The 27,206-nt window shown below is 40.6% G+C and overlaps 1 protein-coding gene across 1 annotated transcript in view; it reads left to right on the top strand.

Annotated features, from left to right (window-relative positions):
* The first annotated feature begins 2,320 nt into the window (after positions 1-2,320).
* clocka (clock circadian regulator a) overlaps positions 2,321-27,206 on the top strand; it is a 60,190-nt gene continuing 35,304 nt past the window's right edge. Inside the window, exons 1-2 of the mRNA XM_029750806.1 lie at positions 2,321-2,406; positions 19,123-19,212. The gene's annotated coding sequence lies outside the window, so the exon portion shown is untranslated. The remainder of the gene's footprint in view (positions 2,407-19,122; positions 19,213-27,206) is intronic.

Genomic DNA, 27,206 nt, shown 5'->3' on the forward strand with positions numbered 1-27,206 from the left:
GATCATCCATGGCTCCCACATCCTGGCACAGGGGCATATGTTTTGAATAAATGTTAAATAAATAAAAATATTGATGAGGTCCAGTGTTTTTTGTGGAAGGTTGGACGCATGGTGTTGATGACCACAAAGTTTCAAAAGCTGTAGGCTCGATATGAGAGAAGTAAACAAGCGTAACGTTAGCTGCATGACTGGATACATTTATAACCATGAACGTTTTCTTGCTGCCACAGTTGGCTACCGGACATTTAAATACGGAAAGAAAGCGAATTAACCGTGCATTTTATAGCTAGCAATTACCAATATATTACAATATTCTAGTGTTATACAGCTAACGTTAGCTCGTCAATTTACAATTTACTGTTGGTCTTATCTCTGTGAATTGGGTGGGTTTTCAGGTGAGCAGAACAATATTAGTCCTGGTTCCATTCCGATCATATATGTCTCCTTGTTCCCACTCCTCCTTTGTTAACTAAGCTAAGAAACGGGATAGTTAAAATACATTTTACATTTACTCCCACTTAGTCCTAAAATTCTATTGCGTTTGCTTTTAACCGTAGAAACCAAGGTGGGGAGCTCGGGGCTAAAATTGGAAATCCTATCATTCAAGAACACAATCCAGTGATTCAACACATCAGCTGTCAAGAATTTATTTTCCCGCGTGGACAATGGAGGTTGATTGGTTCGTGAGTTTGACCTAATTGGCACCCTGCCAAGGAAGTGAGCGGCACACGAAGGCCAAGGAAAATTGTACAGTTGTATAACAACAATTCAGAGAGCACCCGAGTAGCCAAAAACCTGACCATTCTTATACAGAAAAAAAGATCCTCATGAAACAAAAATAGTACCTTGCATGTTTATTGGAATGCAATACATGTAGTAAAGTTCGCTTCACAGCATCTAATAGCAAAAGCGAAAGGATTGTGTTTGCTCATTTTCACATAACTGAAGGCGCAAATGTTTGTAGACTATTGTGAGAAAAAGGTCTCAGTAGCAATAAATTATATAGAGGTGTCACCCTTTTAGTTCACAGTCAGATAATGAACCACTAATATAAACTATGAAATATTACAAACATTTGAATATATTTAAAAAAGCATTTTAACCATATTTACATTCATAATTATGTAGATGAACCGATACACAGAACACTATTTTCCAAAATGTAGGGTAGGCTACCCCCCCCGCCCAAAACGTGTTTTTAACAACAAATATATGTATGGTTGTTGATCTGTAGGCATTGTGTTATTATCAAAGTGAAATACAATTAATTTGAATGTTTATCACAACATACTTCAAACGTCTTACAATATTTTAAAGATGGTAGCTAGGTTGCCATCCAATTGGCGACTGATTTTCATGCTAATATTCTCAAATCCGGTTAAAGAAAATATTCGCATACTCGCCAGTGAGTCGTTGTGGGAGGACCACATATAATCTCGTGATTCCAGTGAGTCATAGTGGGAGGACCACTATCATTTCGTGATTCCAAGTTTACTTCGATATGATGGTTATTATATCAATACCTGCGCATAAAGGCGTTTCCACCGCCATTTCAAGCATCATTCATTTTACAGATACAAAAATATCGCACAATATAAATGTCGGCATTTATAAAATTGTACAGAAACTTCCCGTTTCCATCACAGCTGTCGTGATTTAAAAATATATATATGTATGTATGCAGTAGCCTATGACTTTACTCGCATGAAAACTGTGAATGGGCACGTGGTTATATATGAGTTTGTTCGTGTCAAATGTATTGCTCAGTAACAACTGCGCATGCGCGTCAAAAGATCGAAGTAGACTGCTGTTTTTTTCAAATCCAGTTCAACCATAGAGATATATAGAGAACTTATCGTTGTACGTGTGCTATTATAGCGTCTGTGACAGAATTGGAGGCGCCATTGAGGCAATCTCCATTTTGAAGTAGTACATTTTCTTATTTACGATTGACTGATCCCTCCTGATGACACAGTGGGACATGACTTCAACAGGGTCACCAGGAGGGTCGTCATTAATTACCACAGTCACAAAGTCATAAACCCTGCCTATTTCTAAAATGTTTCTTCTTATAATAAGATGTTAAACCTAACCTTAACCACACTGCTATCCTTATGCCCAATCCTAACCCTAAATGAAGACCAAAAAGCAAATGTTTGTTTTATGAATTTTTACCATATAGCCATTTTGACTTTGTGGCTGTGGTAACTAGTGGAAACCCACCAGGAGGGATCAGCCACCCAGTTGACTACATTAAAATGGTGGAAGTCCTCAATGGCTCTGCCCATGCTAATACCGCCTTTTGGCCACTAGAGGCCTATATCATTCTCTATGAGTTCAACTCAAGGCGGCCAGCTAAAGCAAAACAAGAAGCAGGGAAATCCAGATGAACGGTGAACAGTCAAGGTAAGAATGACCTTTTAACCGACAGAATCCACTAAATTTGGAAACGCGCCTGTCATAGGTTTATGTGTAGACACAGTTATATTGAAGAGGAGTAAACCGAGGCATTTTTTTCCTTAGATATGCAAGCTTGTTTCAGAAGGCCTGGTGACCCACATTCGTAATCTAGGCTAGAAATACCGGGGAGTGTGCAGTAGATCGCCGCATAGGTTTTTGATGTTTAAATATGCTCCTGGTTTTCGTATGTTTACCATTTTCATTAGTATTGTGGATGTATCTGTCGCATAATGTGTTATAACTACGTTGCTATATTTAGCCTGGTAGCTCGCATTGACCCCTGTTTTGGAGGGATGAAACACGCAGTTGGTTTCGGGTGCGCGTTTGCAATGACAGCACAGTTGCGTCTCTTTCAATGTAATTTCTAATGATGTTCCGTTTGGGGCTGAACCTATAATGTCAGTGGGTTGAACGCTACGGTTGTGCAGTGAACAGTAGCTGTGAATGTGAGTTAGATTTGTATAGTGCAATCGGAAGCTTTCGCATGGATGTGGGCTGAAACAAATCCAATTAACCCTCAACATTTTCACCCAGGATCTAAGGACGCAACCTGCAAACGTAGCTTGGTGATCCAGTGAGAAATGCAGATAGGCATCAATATTATGCAGAGGAAATCCGTATAACGGGAATACACACTTTGCATGTCATGAGCTAGCCCAAGACGTACTCTTAAGGAGCCTACCCAGTGGGCAAACCCTTTTTTGAGAGACGTCAGTATGACGTCTTATTCTGGTCGCAAACTGGTTGAAAAAGGACGTGTTTTAACGTATTTTTCAGACCGCCATACCACCAGTTGGATATATTTGTGATCTCTATCTGACCAGCTGGTCATAATTCTTACCACTATTTTATGTGCTATATTATGTAGCCTACTGGTCATAGTTAAGACCTCATCATAACCTGGTAATGACCACCTGACTGCAGCTTATTACTACACTCTTAGATAAAAGGTCTCCAAAACGGTTCTTCAGCTGTCTCCATAGAATAACCATTTTTAGTTCTAGGGAGAAGCCTTTTTGGTTCCACATAGAACCCTTTTGGTTTCCATGTAGAACCCTCTGTGGAAAGGGTCCTACATAGAACCCAATAGGGTTCTACCTGAAACCAAAAGGGTTCTACAGTACCTGATTACCAAAAAGGGATCTACCAGGAACCAAACAGGATTCTTCAAAGGCTTCTCCTATGGGGAAAGCCGAATAACCCTTTTAGGTTCTAGATAGCACCTTGTTTTCTGAAAGTGTACTGTAAAAACTATTGCAGATGACAAAGTTGGATATTAAAACATTGTTCATTACATTTCTATTTGTTTCCATAGTCACCGATTGAAGTTAATCTGCAACATATTTAAAAAAAAAATGTATCAAGCAATGGCAAAAACAAATCTACATCACAATTTTTCACACATCTGTCTACCGTAATTGTTTCATTATTCACCCACAGAAATGACATGCATAGAAATACTGTGAGTATATAAAGGTCCATTGTTTTATTCGATTAATGATTAATAAGAGTGGTGTGATGGGGTAGATCCTCATCAAGGACCTCTGAGCACAGATGGTGATCTGGAGCATAGCGGTCCTCTTGAAGAGTCGTGTGATGGCTCAGATCTGCAGCGAAGAGAATCAGCACATTACAACTTTTATCAATTTGAGATTTTATAAACAAACTAGGAAAGGACATTCTTGAAGAAACTGTGGACTCAGCTGGCTAAAAGTATTTGCATGGTACTAGTTGAATTTTGTGTCAGTTATAGCTTCGAGATGTCTTTTAAAAAAGTGCAACTTGCTTATATACATACTTTGCTTCCTTTACCAACACGGCTCAGGGGCATATTTCGGGACTTTCCAGAGGGCCCGCAACAAATCAATCTCCTGAGTTTTCTGGCTTTTCATGACACTTATTGTGAGCATTGAAAAAAACAACAGTGTGGGCATGCAGGACACGACATGACAGTAACGCACAGTAAAATATATTTTAACAGTCAGAATCTACTAAAAGTGGTAGCAAAAGCATGTTTGCTCCTCGGTCCCTACATATTGAAGTCGGACATTAATTAATTGGTCGTGAATCTGAAACGTTTTGAAGAAAGAGGATACAAAAATTAGACAGTAGTTGGATAATGAAAATGTTTAACTCCTCTCTAAATGGTCAAGTTTTGCTTTATCTTAATACATGTAATATTCAAAACACTTTTTATAAACACGCCGCTGCCTAATCCTGAGGACATTGTCCCGGACAGAGGTTCCCCAATTGAGGATAGCTTGGTAGTCTTAAAAAAAGAAAGTTAAATGTAAGTATGTGTAAAGACAATAAAATATTATATTGTTCTAAAGTGATGTCTGTCATATCATTAATGCAACAAATAGTGTTAGAAATGGGTGTAATTGGCAAATCTCGTCTTCTTTTCTGCAACTGCACCCGTGTTTGAGTGAGCGACAGAGAGAAATTGGAGAAACTTTACATGACTCACCAACAATGTTACCTAAAAAGAAATTCCGGCACTGAGCAAATTTCAGGTCTGGTGAGCGCAAACTTGAATGAACTTCCAGCGTGCTTTTGCTGTGAACACTGAGGCTGTACCCATTTTAAGTTACAGTTTTAACAATGGCCAGATAGTCTACTGTGGCTATTTGATCATAATGTAGGCCTAACAGAGTGGTCTATCATCAAAAACAATAAAGAAAATGCATCCCATAACATTTTAACATGGAAATAGATTTTCTATCATTCAGCCTAAAGTAGCAGCCAATGTGTGGTGTTCTATGTAGGCCTAAATTATGAGACTTTTGAAAAAAACATGCAGGGCTTGACATTAACTTGTTTATCCACTTGTCCTTCAGATAAGGTGGTAACTGATAATGTTGTTGTTTGATGCAAGAAACCAGTTTACAAAATAAAATGCATTATTATTCCCATACCATTATTACAAAGAATCAGACAAATTATGCCACCCTCTGTCTATTGGCTACTTAGCTTATTCAAGCCTGTCTCAAAATACAACACTGCCCCTTTAAGACAAAAAAGCTCTTTACCTGACTTGCCTTTCAAAGATGTCTAGAAATGTACATGTTTTGTGCTCTTGTAGGAAGCAATCACTCCCCCATTGCTGACTACAAATTATGAACAAAATGTGGACATATGGCTCTGATTGGTTATGCCGCACTGGTCTGTGTATAGTACAGGCTGAGTCATGCCCAATAGAATCCTGCTCCGATGCGTTCTGCCTACAACAACATCTCTTATATAGTTTGTTTTGTTTCAGCATGTTGCATTGAAAGTTGCTAATATTGCTTTGATTTGATCACAATTGCCACAGTAAAGGAAAACGTTGATAGTGTTAATTAGGGGAAACTCTAGGAATTTGAGTGACGTTCAATCTCGTGCTTCTCTCTGTTGGCTGATATTTCTTCTGCGCTCCCGACGGTCTCTGGGCAACAGTTTAGAGGGAACATTGCTCACCAAGGGAGGTGTCTGTTAAATCAGTACACAAAGGTTTTGCACCTGGGGGGAAAAAAAGGCGAGTTAAAATTGGATTTGATTTGCTTTACTATGTTATATTATTAGAAGCGGTGCTATTTCAATTGCATCTACTTACACTACACTCTTAGAAAAAAGGGTTCCAAAACGGTTCTACGGCAATCTGGCAGTCAGGCAGACAGACGGAGAGGGACAGACAGCAAAGCATGGGCTATTTACGTTTCTTAGTCAGCAGCTTGGATAACTTCTGTACTCGTTCCCTTTATTCCCTCCTCCATCCTTCCATCCAAGATAGAAGATTCCTGCAAAAACAGAAAACAAAGAATTGACAAAGGCAGTTGATCGGTGTAACATCAGAATGCGCGTTGATGGGGAGCAGGTATTGGCAAAATGTATGTTATTTTCAAATATAAAATATACAAGGATCTCTAATGAATCAAGAGTATCTTCACATCCATATTGGGGGTAGAAGTTTGAAGAATTATCCTAGTTTCCGTTATTACACACACAAACAATCAATGTTTTGTGTATTCATGTTCTCTCTCTCTTACACACACACACACACACACACACACACACACACACACACACACACACACACACACACACACACACACACAGCTAACATGACACAACGTTGACATGTTGACAATCTTTTCTATAAGTTATTGTGATCATAATCATCTCTCCTTCCTCTCACACAGATACACACATAGTTAGCATGACAATGTTGACATAACAGTGTTTTTTTCTAAACGTATTGTGATCATCTCTCTCTCTCTCACACACCCACGTAGAGGACACACACACAGTGGACAAACACACACACCAGTGGTGGTCGGTGCCGTTAAAGATGAGGGAGGACGAGTTTTACTTTTCATGAGCATGGCCTTATTTCTATTATAGCATATAGGATGACTGTCAGTGATATTCCATTCACCAAGTTAAATGTAACAGCGTTAGGTTTAGGCTACTACATGATACTCTAATTTTCCCTATACCGGTCGTGAGGTGGCTACAACCTAGCCTACGAATGAAAGTTTACAACGTGGGTACACACAGGACGAGAGAGAAATTTGAGGTGACAGACGGTGGACTTCAATGTACAACACATCAGCTGTATGTGACCAGGCGAAAAAACCTTTCCAAACCCTAACGTAACCACTACACACAGCCTACATCGTTGTCACCATATTAGCTAAAGTAACATCATAGTCAACATAGCTAATAGAACTAACACATTAGTAAACCCGCTACAATCATGCAGTAAAGTTAGTGTGCAATCACTAAGCAGTTTAGCACTTACACTGTCGGGCCACGGTGGAAATATATTGTGTTGTGTTGAATAGTCATAGCCAGCTTGCTAACACATCACCCCTCTGTTTGAGCAGGGTGTTTGAGTAGGCTAAACTAGCTAGCTTCTTTTCTGAAAAGAAATCTCAATCTCTCTCTTGCTTCTTCATTTTGGAAGAAAAAAAATTGTTAAATTCTGTTCAAGTATTGTCTTTCTGACTCAAGTAATCACCACATTTTATGCACTGCAGTGCTAGCTAGCTGTAGCTTATGCTTTCAGTAGTAGATTAATTATCTGATTCTTTGATTGGGTGGGCAACATGTCTGTTCATGCTGCAAGAGTTCTGATAGGTTGGAGGACATCCTCCAGAACTTGTCATAATTACTGTGTAAGTATATGGAAGGGGGTGAGAATCATGAGCCTCCAAGGTTTTGTATTGAAGTCAATGTACCCAGAGGAGGACGGAAGCTAGCTGTCCTCTGGCTACACTATGGCGCTACCTTAGAGTGCTGTTGAGGCTACTGTAGACCTTCAACAGTGTGTTTTAATCAATTATTTGGTGATGTGAATATATTTTGTATATTTTTATCTGAAAAGGATAACTTTTAAAATGTTTTACAATTTTAATTTTTATGAAACTTCCTCCTCTGAGGAGCCTCCACTGACACACACACATTTATTATCATTAAAAGAAATCAAAGTGTTGCAAGCTAGCTAACTACAGTAGCTAGCTCAAATCATTCCTTGATGTTCTTCTTCCCAACAAACTGCTGCTTTACTTGCAAAAGTGTAACAAGAATGCAGGAGAACAGAGGACTACCACTTAGCAGTCCAATCTTTTAGAAGTTTCTTGTGTAAATTTCGAGGAACTGTTGTGGTTTTCTAGCTGTGTTGTTGTGTAGCTTACCGGGCACTCTGTCCCAACTGCCATATGGAATGTTGACGGCTGCTCTCAAGCAGGCTGCCTGAGTCCAGAGATCTTTTGCTACGCGTGAGACACAGATTCCAATCCAAGTTTTAGCTTCGTTTTCTTTAAGGTTTTATGGGAGACTACACCTATTGGTGTACTGCCGCCAACTACTGTACGTGTTAGTGAAAAAAAATATTCCATTGCTTTAGCTGGAACTGATATGCCTACCTCCTTATTTAGCTACTGAAATTAAAGTCCAATTACTGCATGCATTATGTACATTTATTAAAAGCTTTAAAGAGATGTATAATTGTCATATTTTCAGTGTCAAATTCAGGTGCAATTTTTTTTGAGTAATTATTGATGGAAATAAATGCGATTAAAAATTGAGTTTTGTAAATGCTGGTGGATTGTAGTAGGTTATTGAAAAAGATGCACATAGGCAGGCCTATGTGATATTTGTTCAATTCTGAAAACAAATGTAGTTAGTCATAATAGAACATGAAAACTGCATTTAGTACAATAGAAGAAAATGTGCAGCACAATAAACAGTGCAATTACCTTACACAAGACAAAATATTACTATTAGAAGCCAACACAGATATCATTAATTAAACAACCATTGTTTCATTGTACTGCAGTTTTGTAAGGGTATCCTGTGTTATTGTGAATGTTTATCTTACATGCTGGTAGCCTTGAACAAATGTTATGGAAGTGAATGTGCACTTTTCAGTTGGGTGGACTGCAAGTACAAAAAACACTGCCATAGACTGTAGTAAAACCAAAAGCATTTATAGCATCGGAGATTCTCTAAATTAGGGACCATCTCTGATCGCTATATGACCACAGAGACTGTGACCAATTTGAGCTTTTAATGACCTAGCAAATTAGATGACTTGGAGGTGAAATACACTGAACAAAAATATAAACACAACATGTAAAGTGTTGGTCCCATGTTTCATGAGCTGAAGTAAAAGATCCCAGAAATGTTCCATATGCACAAAAAGCTTATTTCTCTCAAATTTTGTGCAGAAATGTCTTTACATCCCTGTTAGTGAGCACTTCTCCTTTGCCAATGTAATCTATCCACCTGACAGGTGTGACATATCAAGAAGCTGATTAAATAGCATGATCATTACACAGGTGCACATTGTGCTGGGGACAATAAAAAGCCACTCCTAAAATGTGCAGTTCTGTCACACAACACAATGCCACAGATGTGTCAAATTTTGAGGGCGCATGCAATTGGCATGCTGACTGCAGGGATGTCCATCAGATCTGTTGCCAGAGAATTGAACGTTAATTCCTCTACCATAAGCCGCCTCCGTCGTTTTATATAATTTGGCAGTACATCCAACCGGCCTCACAACCGCAGACCACGCGTAACCACGCCAGCCCAGGACCTCCATATCCGACTTCACCTGTGGGATCGTCTGAGACCAGCCACCCGGGCCAACTGATAAAACTGTGTTTGCACAAACGGTCAGAAACCGTCTCAGGGAAGCTCATCTGCGTGCTTGTCATCCTCACCAAGGTCTTGACCTGACTGCAGTTTGGCGTCGTAACCGACTTCAGTGGGCAAATGCTTACCTTTGATGGCCACTGGCACACTGGAGAAGTGTGCTCTTCACGGATGAATCCCGGTTTCAACTGTACCGGGCAGATGGCAGACAGCGTGTATGGCATCGTGTGGGTGAGCGGTTTGCTGATGTCAACATTGTGAACAGTGTGCCCCGTGGTGGTGGGGTTATGGTGTGGGCAGTTGTAAGCTATGGACAACGAACACAATTGCATTTTATCAATGGCAATTTGAATGCACAGAGATACCGTGACGAGATCCTGATGCCCATTGTTGTGCCATTCATCTGCCGCCGTCACCTCATGTTTCAGCATGAAAATGCACAGCCCCATGTCACAAGGATCTGTACACAATTCCTGGAAGCTGAAAATGTCCCAGTTCTTCCATGGCCTGCATACTCACCAGACATGTAACCAGACATTGAGCATGTTTGGGATGCTCTGGATCAATGTGTACGACAGCGTGTTCCAGTTCTCGCCAATATCAAGCAACTTCGCACAGCCATTGAAGAGGAGTGGGACAACATTTCACAGGCTACAATCAACTGCCTAATCAACATTATGCGAAGGAGAGGTGTGTCGCGCTGCATGGGGCAAATAGTGGTCACACCAGATACTGAGTGGTTTTCTGATCCACGACACTACTTTTTTTTTAAGGTGTCTTTGACCAACAGATGCATGTCTGTATTCCCAGTCATGTGAAATCCATAGATTAGGGCCTAATGACTATATTTCAATTGACTGATTTCCTTATTTGAACTGTACATTTTGGTTCAGTTTAAAATCACCGATCTTAATGCAATTTACAAAAATACTCGTTATTTCAGTATAAGTAAAGTTATTTCATCCAAAAGTGGATTTAAACGTTAATAAAGTGACTTAATATTTTTTTTATCCAAGGTAATTACAGGTAATATTGGTTTATTGGGATGTGGATATTTGTGGTTGAAAGGTATTTTAGGTGTATTTATGGATTGAATGGAATCCTATGGGCAAACAGCATAACACAATATGCCTATAAAGTATCTAAATATGTGAGATATGGACTAACAACTGTTTTGGAATATCAAACAAGTGTGAAAACAGGTACACGTGTCGAAATGGGGCATATCCAGCCCATTGTGGCTTAAAGTAAATTACATTGGGTTTTATACACCCCATTTTTCGTAACAAACCCTACTTAATCAAATAACTGTAGTTTTACTAAAATATCTATACAATAGGTTTAAGAAGTGGTCCAAGTAAATAAATAAAGTTACCAGCACAGCACACCCATTTGACTATACATTAGAATTAGCTTAGTATTATTACCGAAATTAAGGATCTCATTACCGAAACGGACCTAAAAATGATGTGGTAATGATAAATGTGTTTTTCGGTAATGAGGCCCAAGCTCAATCTGCAAATAATAGGAGAGCCATAATGAGTCGGCAAACAATTGACCACATCACTAAAGCCAATTTATGCCTCAATGTTGGTAAGGTAATGGTTCTCTGACTTTTTCCCTATTTGAACGTTTTAGCCGTTTTGGTAATGAGAAGGCCAAGTGAGGTAAAGGGGGTGTTTGAGAATAAGAACCTCATTCTGAAGGCATTTTAATTTAATTCATTTTATTTTCTATTTCACCTTTATTTAACCAGGTAGGCTAGTTGAGAACAAGTTCTCATTTACAACTGCGACCTGGCCAAGATAAAGCAAAGCAGTTCGACACAAACAACAACACAGAGTTACACATGGAATAAACAAGTGTACAGTCAACAACACAATAGAAAAAAAGAAAGTCTATATACAGTGTGTGCAAATGGCATGAGGAGGTAAGGCAATAAATAGGCCATAGTAGCGAAGTAATTACAATTTAGAAAATGAACACTGGAGTGATAGATGAGCAGATGATGATGTGCAAGTAGAAATACTGGTGTGCAAAAGAGCAGAAAGTAAATAAAAACAATATGGGGATGAGGTAGGTAGATTTGGTGAGCTATTTACAGATGGGCTATGTACAGCTGCAGCGATCGGTTAGCTGCTCAGATAGCTGATGTTTAAAGTTAGTGAGGGAAATATAATTCTCCAGCTTCAGCGATTTTTTTGCAATTGGTTCCAGTCATTGGCAGCAGAGAACTGTAAGGAAAGGCGGCCAAAGGAGGTGTTGGCTTTGGGGATGACCAGTGAAATATACCTGCTGGAGCGCGTGCTACAGGTTGGTGCTGTTATTGTGACCAGTGAGCTGAAATAAGGCGGAGCTTTACCTAGCATAGACTTATAGATGACCTGGAGCCAGTGGGTCTGGCGACGATTATGTAGCGAGGGCCAGCCGACTAGAGCATACAGGTCGCAGTGGTGGGTGGTATAAGGGGCTTTGGTAACAAAACGGCTGGCACTGTGATAGACTGCATCCAGTTTGCTGAGTAGAGTATTGGAAGCTATTTTGTAAATGACATCGCCGAAGTCGAGGATCGGTAGGATAGTCAGTTTTACAAGGGTAGGTTTGGCGGCGTGAGTGAAGGAGGCTTTGTTGCGAAATATGAAGCCGATTCTAGATTTAATTTTGGATTGGAGATGCTTAATGTGAGTCTGGAAGGAGAGTTTACAGTCTAACCAGACACCCAGGTATTTGTAGTTGTCCACATATTCTAAGTCAGAACCGTCCATAGTAGTGATGCTAGTCGGGCGGACAGGTGCGGGCGGCGAACGGTTGAAAAGCATGCATTTAGTTTTACTAGCGTTTAAGGGCAGTTGGAGGCCACGGACGGAGTGTTATATGACATTGAAGCTTGTTTGGAGATTAGTTAACACAGTGTCCAAAGAAGGGCCAGATGTATACAGAATGGTGTCGTCTGCGTAGAGGTGGATCAGGGAATCACCCGCAGCAAGAGCGACATCGTTAATATATACAGAGAAAAGAGTCAACCCGAGAATTGAACCCTGTGGTACCCCCATAGAGACTGCCAGAGGTCCGGACAACAGGCCCTCCGATTTGACACACTGAACTCTGTCTGAGAAGTAGTTGGTGAACCAGCGAATTTAAGCGAATTCATTAACTTATGCTCATCTAAAGACTACTCCTCTAGATGATGCATCAAGCATGGTTGAATAGAACTGTAGTTTTTACAGGAACTTGAAAAAGTGTTACTGTAATGAGACATAAATACTGAATGATAGTTTAATGTCAACGTCAACTATTATAAAAACAATTATGATTTATAGACTAACTACAGCAACCTATTTTGTCTTTTATTCAAATAAAAAAAATTATAAAGTAAAATTGTATAGAATGACCCGATAATTAATTTAATCCGGACGCATTTCGGTAATGAGATTTTGGAGTGAAAATATAAGATATTGTGGCAAAAATATAAAATGTATTTAAAGATTAACTATGCAGAAATCGCACTGCCAATTACTGGTTGCTAAAATTCTAATAGTTTGCCTAATTTCTGTTTTTATGTGACAAAACAAGGAAGTATAATGTAGAGAATCATTGTACCATCTAAACTGCTGTGAAACATATTTTCCATAACCCAAAATATTGTATTTTCAGCTGTTTTGACTCTGGTGTACACAACCGAAAGTAAAAGACACAAAGCGAAACCTAGAAATAGTGCACATAGAACATATCTACTGCGTCTTAGACTTGCTTTCAAAGAGAATGACAGATCTATAACACACATTTCTATGTGAATTTGGTCAGGTCACCAAAAAGTTACATATTGCACTTTAACAAAAACTAGACATCTTAGTCTGCAGAATGATAATTGATTTTTGCAGATGCATCATAGGTTTTGTAACTCTATTTGGTACAGAGATGTTTAAAACTGGTTTCATGAGAATCACCCGTATATGGCTTTTGACTAGGATACAATGTATCCAAATGGCATAAATCTAATAACCACTGCTATATTCAACTAGAGCTATCTGACCATGTTCATTGTATTAATGTACTGCCTTGATGTAGGCTACACATTTGTTTATTTATGCACAGAATGCCTGTCTAATGCAGTTTGGTGCACTGGTTCCTGTGATGCTCAGTAGGGTTGTGTTTTTGGCAGCCTTGAAAACATACCAATATGTGTCTTTGTCAGCTGTTGAAGCAGTACCTATCTGTTGTTGTTAAGTTGCCCTCTGAATTCTACTGATCTGCACTGACAGACGCAGCGTGTAACCAATGTTGAAACATACATTTGTCAATGGAAATGGAATAACAAGTTGTTCAGTGGCTCTATGGTTGAACAAGTTGTTCAGGGCAGGCCATGGTAATTCTCATCCACCCTGAACTGCATCTGTTTCGCCATGCATCTTGTGATATCTATAGTGCTGTGTCTGCATGCCTTGTCTGTGTCCTCATTGTTATTGTTTGTCTTTGGGAGTATTTGTGGGAAAGTTGTCCTTGAGCACTGCACACAGCATGCACAGTAAGTAGCCTGTTGTCTGAGTTCTAGAAAATGTCCAGTGACTTTTGGTTTGTACAGTGAGGAAATAAGTATATGAGGAGGTGCATTTTGACACCTAAGCCCCGTTTTCATTGGCATTTGAATGAAGGCCAAATTCGAGCTGGCATGAATGGAATTCTCAAATTAGAGCTGGGTCGGAGGAAACCCTGGCCAGTGCAGCCCAGTTTCACAACTGATGCTAGCCCGATTTAAAATTCAGGCCAGTGACGTTGTCCTCAAGTTGGCAAACACAGTTGCTAAGCAACCAGTTGTCAGCTTCTTCATCAATCAACAGAAAAATGTATACTGTTGCAGCAAAGAAATAAAAAGTCGGTTCCCTGGTCCTTTGAGGGGGTCCAGATCCTTCTGTCAATCTGGGCATACACTTCAGTACAACATTTACACAGTTGAAGTCGAAAGTCTAGATACACCTTAGCCAAATACATTTAAACTCGGTTTAACTATTCCTGACGTTTAATCCTAGTAAAAATTCCCTGTCTTAGGTCAGTTAGGATCACCACTTTATTTTAAGAATGTGAAATGTCAGAATAATAGTAGAGAGTGATTTATTTCACATTCCCAGTGGGTCAGAAGTTTACATACACTCAATTAGTATTTGGTAGCATTGCCATTAAATTGTTTAACTTGCGTCAAATGTTTCGGGTAGCCTTCCACATGCTTCCCACAATAAGTTGGGTGAATTTTGTCCTATTCCTCCTGACAGAGCTGGTGTAACTGAGTCAGGTTTGTAGGCCTCCTTGCTCGCACACACTTTTTCAGTTCTGCCCACAAATGTTCTATAGGATTGAGGTCAGGGCTTTGTGATGGCCACTCCAATACCTTGACTTTGGTGTCCTTAAGCCATTTTGCCACAACTTTGGAAGTATGCTTGGGGTCATTGTCCATTTGGGAGACCCATTTGCGACCAAGCTTTAACTTCCTGACTGATGTCTTGAGATGTTGCTTCAATATATCCACATAATTTTCCTACCTCATGATGCCATCTATTTTGTGAAGTGCACCTGTCCCTCCTGTAGCAAAGCACCCCCACAACATGATGCTGCCACCCCCGTGCTTCACGGTCGGGATGGTGTTCTTAGGCTTGCAAGCCTCCCCCTTTATCCTCCAAACATAACGATGGTCATTATGGCCAAACAGTTCTATTTTTGTTTCATCAGACAAGAGGACATTTCTCCAAAAATTACAATCTTTGTCCTCATGTGCAGTTGCAAAAGGTAGTCTGGCTTTTTTATGGCGGTTTTGGAGCAGTGGCTTCTTCCTTGCTGAGTGGCCTTTCAGGTTATGTCGATATAGGACTAGTTTTACTGTGGATATAGATACTTTTGTACCTGTTTCCTCCAGCATCTTCACAAGGTTCTTTGCTGTTGTTCTGGGATTGATTTGCACTTTTTGCACAAAAGTACGTTCATCTCTAGGAGACAGAACATGTCTGCTGCCTGAGCTGTATGACGGCTACGTGGTCCCATGGTGTTTATACTTGCGTACTATTGTTTGTACAGATGAACGTGGTACTTTCAGGCGTTTGGAAATTGCTCTCAAGGATGAACCAGACTTGTGGAGGTCTGCAATTTTTTTTTCTGAGGTCTTGGCTGATTTCTTTTGATTTTCCGTTGATGTCAAGCAAAGAGGCATTGAGTTTGAAGGTAGGCCTTGAAATACATCCACAGGTACACCTCCAATTGACAGAAATGATGTCAATTTGCCTATCAGAAGCTTCTAAAGCCATGACATAATTTCTGGAATTTTCCAAGCTGTTTAAAGGCACAGTCAACTTCGTGTATGTAAACTTCTGACCCACTGGAATTGTGATACAGTGAATTATAAGTGAAATTATCTGCCTGTAAACAATTGTTGGAATAATTACTTGTGTCATGCACAAAGTAGATGTCCTACCCAACTTGCCAAAACTATAGTTTGTTAACAAGTCATTTGTGGAGTGGTTGAAACACTTAGTTTGGAGTCATTTAAAACTAGTTTATGTAAACTTCCGACTTCAACTGTAGCTTCTCTGTTCTGCCGGTGCATTGAAAATCCGTCCAGCTTTATATTATCCGTGTCGTCGTTCCGCCACGACTCAGTGAAACATAAGATATGATTGTTTGTTAGCAAGTAAAATGGGTGGCAGTGGGAGTTTACTCGCTCGCTTACGGATTATCAAAAGGCAGCCCGATCTGCGTCCTCTTTTCCTCCGTCTTTTCTTCACGCAAATGACGGGGATCTGGGCCTGTTCCCGGGAGAACAGTATATCTTTAAATGAAAAATCATCTTCCAGTTCGTGTTGAGTAATCCCAGTTCTGATGTCCAGAAGTTATTTTCAGTCATAAGAGACGGTAGCAGCAATATTATGTACAAAATAAGTAAAAAAAAAAAAGTTACAAACAACAAAGAAAATCGAAAACAATTGCACAATTGGTATTTTATTAGGATCCCCATTAGCTGTTGCAAAAGCAGCAGCTACTCTTCCTGGGGTCCACACAAAACATGAAACATAATACAGAATTACATAATACAGAACATCATTAAACAAGAACAGCTCAAGGACAGAACTACATACATTTTTAAAAAGGCACACGTAGCCTACATATCAATGCATACACACAAACTATCTAGGTCAAATAAGGGAGAGGCGTTGTGCCGCGAGGTGATGCTTTATCTGTTTTTTGAAACCAGGTTTGCTGCTTATTTGAGCAATATGAGATGGAAGTTCCATGCAATAAGGGCTCTATATAATACTGTACGCTTTCTTGAATTTGTTCTGGTTTTGGGGACTATGAAAATACCCCTGGTGGCATGTCTGGTGGGATAAGTGTGTAAGAGCTGTGTGTAAGTTGACTATGCAAACAATTTGTGATTTTCAACACATTAATGTTTCTTATAAAAAGAAGTGATGCAGTCAGTCTCTCCTCAACTCTTAGCCAAGAGAGACTGGCATGCATAGTATTTATATCAGCCCTCTGATTACAATTAAGAGCAAAGTGTGCCGCTCTGTTCTGGGCCAGCTGCAGCTTAACTAGGTCTTTCCTTGCAGCACTGGACCACACGACTGGACAAAAATCAAGATTAGACAAAACTAGAGCCTGCAGAACTTGTTTTTTGGAGTGTGGTGTCAAAAAAGCAGAACATCTCTTTATTACGGCTAGACCTCTCCCCATCTTTGCAACCATTGAATCTATATGTTTTGACCATGACAGTTTACAATCTGAGGTAACACCAAGTAATTTAGTCTCCTCAACTTGTTCAACAGCCACACCATTCATTCCCAGATTCAGCTGAGGTCTAGCACTTAAGGAATGATTTGTACCAAATACAATGCTCTTAGTTTTAGAGATGTTCAGGACCAGTTTATTACTGGCCACCCATTCCAAAACAGACTGGAACTCTTTGTTAAGGGTTTCAGTGACTTCATTAGCTGTGGTTGCTGATGCGTTTATGGTTGAATCGTCAGCATACATGGGCACACATTGGTTACGGGCATGTAAAGAGTCAGCCATCCTCTTCGGCGCCATCTTAACATCTGGTGTATCTCCACTCCAGTGGTGATGGAGAAGGTCAGCCTGGGTCTGTCTTTGTGCAAAGAGTATTGAAACGGGGATTCGTTTTCTTTCATCAGATAATAGCCTAATTGAGACAATATCCTCCCATTTAAAGGTGCTAGACAGGATTTGTTTTAGAATTTTAATTTGAGAAAATGTACATAATATATTTTTAGTTTTTGCAATGATAGTGTTTCACAGTATTACTTCCCGCTGTGATATTCTCCTGTTGATTTCTCCTACCGGTGCGGCATCTGTAATCAAAATGGGAAAGCTTTTTTGACTTTGTGGCTGTGTTATCTAGTGGGAATCGTGTTATGTGGCCATGAAGAAATCGGTCTGTAATTTCCTGGCTGCTAAAATTGTACACTGTTCGCTCAATTTCAGTTTATGTGAGAAAACAAGCACTGAATGCTGTAGGGAATCATTGTACCATCAAAATTGCGCTGAAATATATTTTCAATCACAAAAAAATGTAGTTTTTACAGCTGTTTGAAGCTGGTGGACTAAAACCGATAGTAATAATAAACTGAAAAGTAAATTGAAATCAATTTGGAATGAGCCCAACCCTTCTCTCTCTCTTTCTTTCTCTATTTCTCTCTCTCGCCAGGTTCAAGACACGACACACACAGAGGTTTAGTTTCATGTGGATCCAGGAGCAGACGGAAGCTTGTGTTTACATCTGTGGTACCACCCCCCCCCCCCCCCCCCCATCCCAGCTGACTGACACAGTGCCAAGCCTTGGTTGTAAATGAGTTTAGGAGGTGTGTGTGTGGTTGTGTGTGTCTGTGTTTTCTGACTGGTGTGTCACTGCTTTGGAAGCTTCAGGATGTGATTCATCTCTAATCAGAACCTCTGGGAGAAGCATAGCTGATGGCTGGGACAGAACCTCACACGGCACCGCCTTGTCCTCTGGAAACACACAGTTCACCACACAGCCAACCCCAATGAAACCTAAAGCAAGACCCTAACTCCATCTCTAGCTTATTCTCAACATGATTTCAGCACTTTTATTTCCATGGCTGATTGATCATGGCTCATTCTTGTGTCCCCTTTGCAGCAGACATGGTGGTCAATATGTTTGGTACATCGAATCGCATTATCGAATCACTATACATGTAGAATCGTGACAATCGCAATACATATCGTATCGGCGCCTAAGTATCGCGATAATATTGTATTGTGAGGTCCCTGGCAATTCCCAGCCCTGCCTGCTAAAGACTGCACTCTGGCACAATATATTGTGTTTGTTTCTTTGGCTGGTCACAAGGAAATTTGAAAAGCTTCAGGTGGGTCACTGCACAAGAATGTTAGGTAACGACTGTTTCATATTCCTACCATGTAGACTCGCCCAGACCACAGGGCAATCTTGACCAAATGTATGTGTGGTTCTCAGTGGCCTTTGTTATTTCTATTTTCCAGGTTGACATTTTGAACAAAACGGCTGTGCTGAGACCATGGGCTGCAGAGGGTTGGTTGCCTTACGGGACATTGCTTAATAAAGTGAAAGAGGTAAGGAGAGGAAGAAAAAGGCTGCATGGCATTTGAGGAATGTACTGCAGTCTATGCAACGACTCCATTTAGACTGGCACCATTGGTGTGACCGGTCTATTAAGTTAATGGGGTCTAAAGCATTTTTGCATACACGCAGTGACAAATTTTGGTTATTTGTGCATGTAATTTATATTTGATGATTTTAGCTATGTGTCAGCTTATTGGGGTCTGAATTTTAAATTTGGGTCCCCCCCCCTTCAGAACAGCCTCAATTTGTTGGGGCATGGACTCTACACGGTGTCGAAAGCTTTCCACAGGGAGGATGGTCCATGTTGACTCCAATGATTCCCACAGTTGTGTTAAGTTGGCTGGATGTTCTTTGTGTGGTGGGCCATTCTTGATACACACAGGAAGCTGTTGAGCATGAAAAACCCAGCAGCATTGTAGTTCTTGACACTCAAACCGGTGCACCTGGCACCTACTACCAAAGGCACTTACATACTTTGTCTTACCCATTTACCCTCAGAATTGCACACATACACAATCCATGTCTCAAGGCTTAAAAATCCTTCAACCTATCTCCTCCCCTTCATCTACATTGATTGAAGTGGATTTACAGGTTAACAGGTGACATCAGTAGATTTTCACCTGGATTCACCTGGTCAGTCTGTCAAGGAAAGAGCAGGTGTTCCTAATGTTTTGTACACTCAGTGTATACTATCATAAATTGGCATGCTTAATTATTTTGCCATATGTGTGCTTGTAATAAAATAAAATACAAGTAATATGATTACTATTACTAAGTATGTGTATATACTAAATTGTATGTTTAGGTTTTCAATATATCAACATTTGTTTCTGGTTATTGATTTGGACACTTTAAAACTGTTTTTTGACTTTGGGCTATTTATCAAAATGTTTTGTCAACAGAAAGCAGCGACAGCATAATTTTCAATTTACGTTTTTGTAATATATATTGAACTTTATTAACAAAATTAATTTCCTATGGTATTGTACTTAATTTGGTAAAAACTGCTGAATGAGTTCAAAAACATGCTGTGATTTATTTATTTTGATGAAATCACCAAAACGGGTTTGCCCTGCCTATTAAGTAGTGATGGGGGAAAACATCAATACAGTTACACTACTGTTCAAAAGTTTGGGGTCACTTAGAAATGTCATTTTGAAAGAAAAGCACATTTTTTGTCAATTTAAAATAACATCAAATTGACCAGAAATACAGTGTAGACATTGTTAATGTTGTAAATGACTATTGTAGCTGGAAACGGCTGATTTTTCAATGGAATATCTACATAGGCGTACAGAGGCTCATTATCATTTTGAGCCTGTAATCGAACCCACAAATGCTGATGCTCCAGATACTCAACTAGTCTAATGAAGGCCAGTTGTATTGCTTCTTTAATCAGCACAACAGTTTTCAGCTGTGCTAACATAATTGCAAAAGGGTTTTCTAATGAGCAATTATCCTTTTAAAATGATAAACTTGGATTAGCTAACACAACGTGCCATTGGAACACAGGAGTGATGGTTGCTGATAATGGGCCTCTGTACGCCTTTGTAGATATTGCATAAAAAATCTGCTGTTTCCAGCTACACTAGTCATTTACAACATTAACAATGTCTACACTGTATTTCTCATCAATTTGATGTTATTTTAATGGACCAAAAATGTGCTTTTCTTTGAAAAACAAGGACATTTCTAAGTGAGCCCAAACTTTTGAACGGTAGTGTAAGCCTACACTCATGACGCATATTGTGGTAGGCGGTGATAGCGGGCACTGTGGGCAGTTGGCATGGCGTCTTTAATTTCTTCCTCTCCTGTGTTGGCCTGGCAGTGCTCATCCCTCTCTCTCTCTCTCTCCTCTCTCTCTCTCTCTCTCTCTCTCTCTTTCTCTTTCTCTTTCTCTTTCTCTTTCTCTCTACTCTGAACTGGCCACTGTGGGAGAATGGGCAAGTGGCGGGGCTCCTGGCAGCCTCTCCTTCCTCCTGCTGCCATTGGAAACCGCTGCCCTACTCTGACATTCCTGTCTGTGGAGTGTGGGATGCAAACGCAAACAAAGACCCCTTTTGTGCTGTCGGGGCTGCGGACGCATGTGCTTGGGTGGAACACAACTGGTTGCCCAGCTCTGGGGGCTTCAGCAGCCCAGTGGTGGGGAGACGGGCTGGGGTTGGCAGGGAACTGGGCAGCAGCATGGATAGAGAAACAGTAGCTCAAGGTCTAAGCTTTAGCCCAGCTACAGTACGGATCACTGACTGTCAGAAGAATCATCGAGCTTGCTGTTTTTGTTTGTCAGTAACTCCACTGTATTCTCCTTCTTCTTGGAATTGTCAGCCTACTAATTAGAAGCCATTAACCACAGTGTGCGCTGGTAGCAGGCACGCTCTGTTATTGTCGGATTTGACAGGGAGAGGTGTAACCTTTGTGTCTGAGAGTGGGAGAGAGAGAGAGAGGGTGTTTAAGCAAAGTGTGGGTAAATGTATATTTGGTTCGATTTCCCGGCAGTGAATGTGTTGATGCTCGTTGGTGGTTTCCGACTGCGTTAGATTAATGAGGGATTCTCTGCCACTTAGAGCAGAACCTCTCCTCCTCCAGCTCCTTGTCTGAACGGCTGAATATCTTAAATGTCGGCAATGCGAGCCAATGGGCCTGTTTCTATGGCGGAGACATTTTCCCATCCCCACTGTCAGTTCCCTAAAAGCAGTACTGCTGCTTTTCATATGGTGACACTGGCTATCCTACCCCCTTACTAATCGATGGTCCACAAATTATTTTCGGTTTCCGATGTCAGAATATTTCAGGATGGTACACACAGGCTTGGGCTGAGCTTAGAAAGGACCTATTCTGTATGCCAAGGTCCATACGATCCGGATCAGATTTCTTGTGTTTAATATAGGTACGTTTTACATCCTTCCAGTTAGACCCTTTGATCCGTGAACTGTACATGATATAGACAACATCTTGGTGTCTGTAACGGCTGTTGCAGGGAGTAGACCAAGGCGCAGCGTGTTTAGTGCTCATCTTGAAGTTTAATGAAGAAATAGAACACTTTACAAAAGAAACAAAATGACAGCCAACAGTTCCGTCAGGCTTCCAAACTACTAAACGGAAAACAGAAATGAACCACCCACAAAACCCAAAGGAAAACAGGCTGCCTAAGTATGGCTCCCAATCAGAGACAATGATATACAGCTGTCCCTGATTGAGAACCATAACCAGCCAAAACAAAGAAATACAAAACATAGAAAAAAGGACATAGAATGCCCACCCTAGTCACACCCTGGCCTAACCAAAATAGAGAATAAAAACCTCTCTATGGCCAGGGTGTGACAGTGTCATTATACTCCGTAGGCTATAGTGTGCTCTCATATCTGTAGATTCCCATTCATTTATTCAACATAAAAAATATGAATATCTCAAAAGTACCCTTTTTGATTTAGCTTATTTTTAGACATTGTCTGGAACCATATACTCTTCAAACACGTCACATTTCAAGAGTGTGCACTCTGGTACTTGAAAATATGACAATTTTCTGCATAGAAATGGACATGATAGTTCATTAACCAATCACAGCCCTCCTTTTAGGGTTGCAGATTCAGCAAATCACCAGCAGAGTTCCCTTCAAATCCATTTTCCCGTTCGCTGTGTTGGTGGTGCTCATAAAATTCACCACAATTAGCAGAGAGGCCACTCTGTGAATCTTATGTACTTATAGAGTAGATATTGTTCCAAACAATACGTCTTAAAATCAAAAAGGGTACTTTTGAGATTGATTCATATTAATATTTTTGAATGTTAAATTAATTAATTCATGTGAATGTGTATTTCAGAAGGTCCATATGTTAGAGCACACTAAGAGTATAATGACACCAAGATGTTGTTCGTGCACACACAATGTCTCTAGGCAACCTGAAGTCGATAGCCAAAGTCTATGCCCCTTCGTTGGTGATTGGTCGACAGTAGGGCTTCTTCAGTGAAGTGTTTGTTGTCATTCAATGAGATCTTATTGGCAAAAATGTCAAAATTAATGACCGATTTCTTGAGTTATCTTAGATAAATTCAGACTATTTTGAGGAAGTGCATACTGCCTACAGTGTCTCAAGATGGACAAACAGTACTATTGATGCTTTTTTTCTAATTTTTCTAGCGAAGGTCTTGGAGGTATGGAGGTAGGTCCTCTCTCTGCGGTAGGTAGACCATCATAGGGGGGAGCTCAGCCTCCAACAGAGATAAAGGGAGTCTCTCTCTGCTCTATAATAGAATAGGGGGATGCGCACTCATGATGGAGCAATTCTCAGCTGTAGAGGAATTCAGCTGAGCTATTTTTACCATGTATGGCGCGGGCGGTTGCTATGGGGTTGCTATGGGGTTGCTGATGGGCACTGACGATATGCTGGCGTCTCGATGCATGCGTTGGTGCGCGTGACGACGAGCTGCGCCAAGGATCCACTTTAGAATGAGTCATATCCTCAGAGCTCCTCTGACCTACATCTGAGACAGTGCGCGCGTGCGCACACACACACACACACACACACACACAGCACATCAGCACAATGCCTGTGAAAGAGAATTGGTGAAAAAGGGTTTGGTGAGTGAGATTTTGTAAGTGGGAGAAAAATCTAATCAAATCTAATTTTATTTGTCACATGCGCCGAATACAACAAGTGTAGATCTTACCGTGAAATGCTTACTTACAAGCCCTTAACCAACAATGCAGTTATTAGAAAATAGAGAATTAAATATTTACTAAATTAGCTAAAGTTAAAAATAATAGTCCGGGTGGCCATTTGATTAATTGTTCAGCAGTCTTATAGCTTGGGGTTAGAAGCTGTTAAGGAGCCCTTTGGACCTATGCTTGGCGCTCCGGTAACGTTAAGGGCGAGAGAACAGTCTATGACTTGGGTAACTGGAGTCTTGACCATTTTTTGGGCCTTCCTCTGACACCGCCTAGTATGTAGGTTCTGGATGGCAGGAAGCTTGGCCCCAGTGATGTACTGGGCCATATGCACTACCCTCTGTAGCGCCTTATGGTCGGGTGCCGAGCAGTTCCCATACCAGGCGGTGATGCAACCGGTTAGGATGCTCTCGATGGTGCATCTGAATAACTTTTTGAGGATCTGGCAACCCATGCCAAGTCTTTTCAGTCTCCTGAGGGGGAAAGGCGTTGTCGTGCCCTCTTCACAACTTTCTTGGTGTGTTTAGACCATGATAGTTTGTCGGGGATGTGGGCACCAAGGAACTCGAAACTCTCGAGCCACTCCACAACAGCCCCGTCGATGTGAATGGGGGCATGTTCGGCCCTCCTTTTCCTGTAGTCCACAATCATCTCCTTTGTCTTGCTCACGTTGAGGGAGAGGTTGTTGTCCTGGCACCACACTTCCAGGTCTCTGACCTCCTCCCTATAGGCTCTGTATTTGAGGCTACTATGGAATGATGAGGGGGCTCCTGCCTGGGAGGTCTATTAAATCGGTTTCAATGTATACGAGGGAGAAACAGGAAATTTGCGGCTTCAGTGATTGATGAGTGGCTACTTTTAAAAACATTTCTCTTCCCCTTCCACCCTCTCGTTTTCCATGTCCTTCATTTTATCCTTCATGTCTCCCTCTCTCTTCTTTTCTTGTCTCACTACTGCCCCAGAGAAGCCAGGATGCATTTGCTAACTGTGTAATTGGCTTTTGAATGTTGTGATATGCTGGTTAGGGACTTGATTGGCTGTTCAGGGCTCATGGTGACTTTCTCTGCTCAGTGGTTGGCTGCTCAGGGTTTCATGGTGACTGAAAGTGCTCTGTTATTGGCTGCCTGTGGAGCTGTGATGAAGTTAAAGGTGAAGGAGGAGATAAATAGGTCATTGTGTCAGCGGATCAGTGAAGCACTGAGTGACCTTATAGTTATACAAGCACAGCCTTTAGCTGTAGCTACCGCTAGTGTTGCTGCTGCTACTGCAACTGTTGTTATTTTAGAAGAAACAGAAATGTTGCTGTAGCTTTTTAACCCTAATCCTGCTCCCTATCATTCCTCTGCTCTCACGTCATGCTCTGTCTGCATGTTTTTCTTCGTGGCGATTCCAGACTTGCACGCAAAATCACAACTTTAATGTGTCAAAGAATTTACAAAAAATATAAATGAAACTTTTATGTGTGTATAGTAGCCCTAGGAGGGTGTTTATACCTAAAAAGCTAACTTCTAAATATTGGCATGTTGGAGAAATAAAGCAAATACGAAGCGTTATGGATGTTGTATGAAATTTACAAGCTTTTAGAGGAGTCTTAGGTCATAAAATGGATAGCCATTTCGAAGGAAAGGCTTGGCTGAGCACAAAAACAATATTTTTTTTAAAGTTGTTATTTCCATTATTACTTTAGAGACGAAAAATGACTTATGGATTCTACACCCTCTGTTATGGTTGTTACAGTCTGGAAAAAGAGAATCAAATTAGAAAAATGTCCGCAAAAGGCATAGTAACCTTATAGGCCTGGGCAGCATTAGTATTTTACTATATATACTGTTATTGATGCATGCACCGGTTTGGGTTTTTACTTTACTTTTTAATAACAGTATTTCAATTTGTAATGTGATACACCACTCCGGCGCATGTAACATATTTTTTTATACTTTACTCCATTTCCTACTTGAGTCGTCTCTCCCGCTCCTCCTGGATGCCGCTTCCCCATGCGCTTCCTATACCAAGCCCTGTACCCTGTCACTCGAGCACTTGCTGTGCCGTTCACTCTGTCTGCATGGTCAGATGCAACAAGATGTGGTGACAATGATGCTGATTTCCACTTTGCTTCTGAATATAAATCCACAAGTGTTCTATAATTACACTATTAGTTCGTATCATACTGTCTGCAAACAGCTAGTTTGTCTTTTCTTAGAAAGTTGTGACTAAAATAAATTGTGTTAGCTGCTAATGCTAATTTCTAGTTAGCTAGTTAGCTAATTAGCTAAATGTAAAAAATCAGCTCAAACGTTGCTAGGTAATACAGCCTGATACCAGTGCTGGTGTAGGCCTAGATCAGCATGTTGTTTGGGCAACGATATCTTCTAAATCAGAGAGAAATAGTCAAAGCATGAATATGTTAGCTAGCACTGGCTAGCTAGTTTGTTAAGTAAATATTTTCTTAACTGCGTTGTTGGTTAATGGCTTATAAGTCTACATTTCACGGTAAGGTCTACACCTGTGTATTCGGCGCATGTGACAAATAAAATGTGATTTTATTTTATTTACTAGGGGTGTGAAAGTTTAAACAAAGTTGGGATCCTTAACGCTAAGAAAAATCAGCATGCAGCATGTACAATGTTGGTCCCATGTTTGATGAGCTGAAATAAAAGATCCCAAAAATGTTCCATACACACAAAAAGCTTATTTCTCTAATTTTTTTGGCACAAATTTGTGTACATTTCTGTTAGTGATCATTTCTCCTTTGCCATGATATGCCACACCTGTCAGGTGGATGGATTATCAATAAGCTGATTAAACAGCATGATCATTATACAGGTGCACCTTGTGCTGGGGACAATAAAAGGCTACTCTAAAATGTGCAGTTTTTTCACACAACACAATGCCACAGATGTTTCAAGTTTTGCATGCTGACTGCAGGACTGTCCACCAGAGCTGTTGCCAGATAATTTAATGTTCATTTCTCTTCCATAAGCCTCCTTCAACATCGTTTTAGAAAATTTGGCAGTACTTCCAAACGGCTTCGCAAATGCAGACCACATGTAACCCCGCCAGCCGAGCACCTCCAAATCGGGCTTCTTAACCTGCGGGATCATCTGAGATAAGCCACCCGGACTGCTGATAAAACTGTGGGTTTGTACAACCGAATAATTTCTGCACAAACTGCCAAACGCAGTGCTCATCTGCATGCTTGTCATCCTCATCAGGGTCTTGGCCTGACTGCAGTTTGGCGTCGTAACTGACTTCAGTGGGTAAATGCTCCCCTTCGATGGCCACTCGCATGCTGGAGAAGTGTGCTCTTCACAGATGAAT

Source organism: Salmo trutta, chromosome 4, assembly GCF_901001165.1.
Source record: "Salmo trutta chromosome 4, fSalTru1.1, whole genome shotgun sequence".
Classification (NCBI taxonomy): Eukaryota; Metazoa; Chordata; class Actinopteri; order Salmoniformes; family Salmonidae; genus Salmo; species Salmo trutta.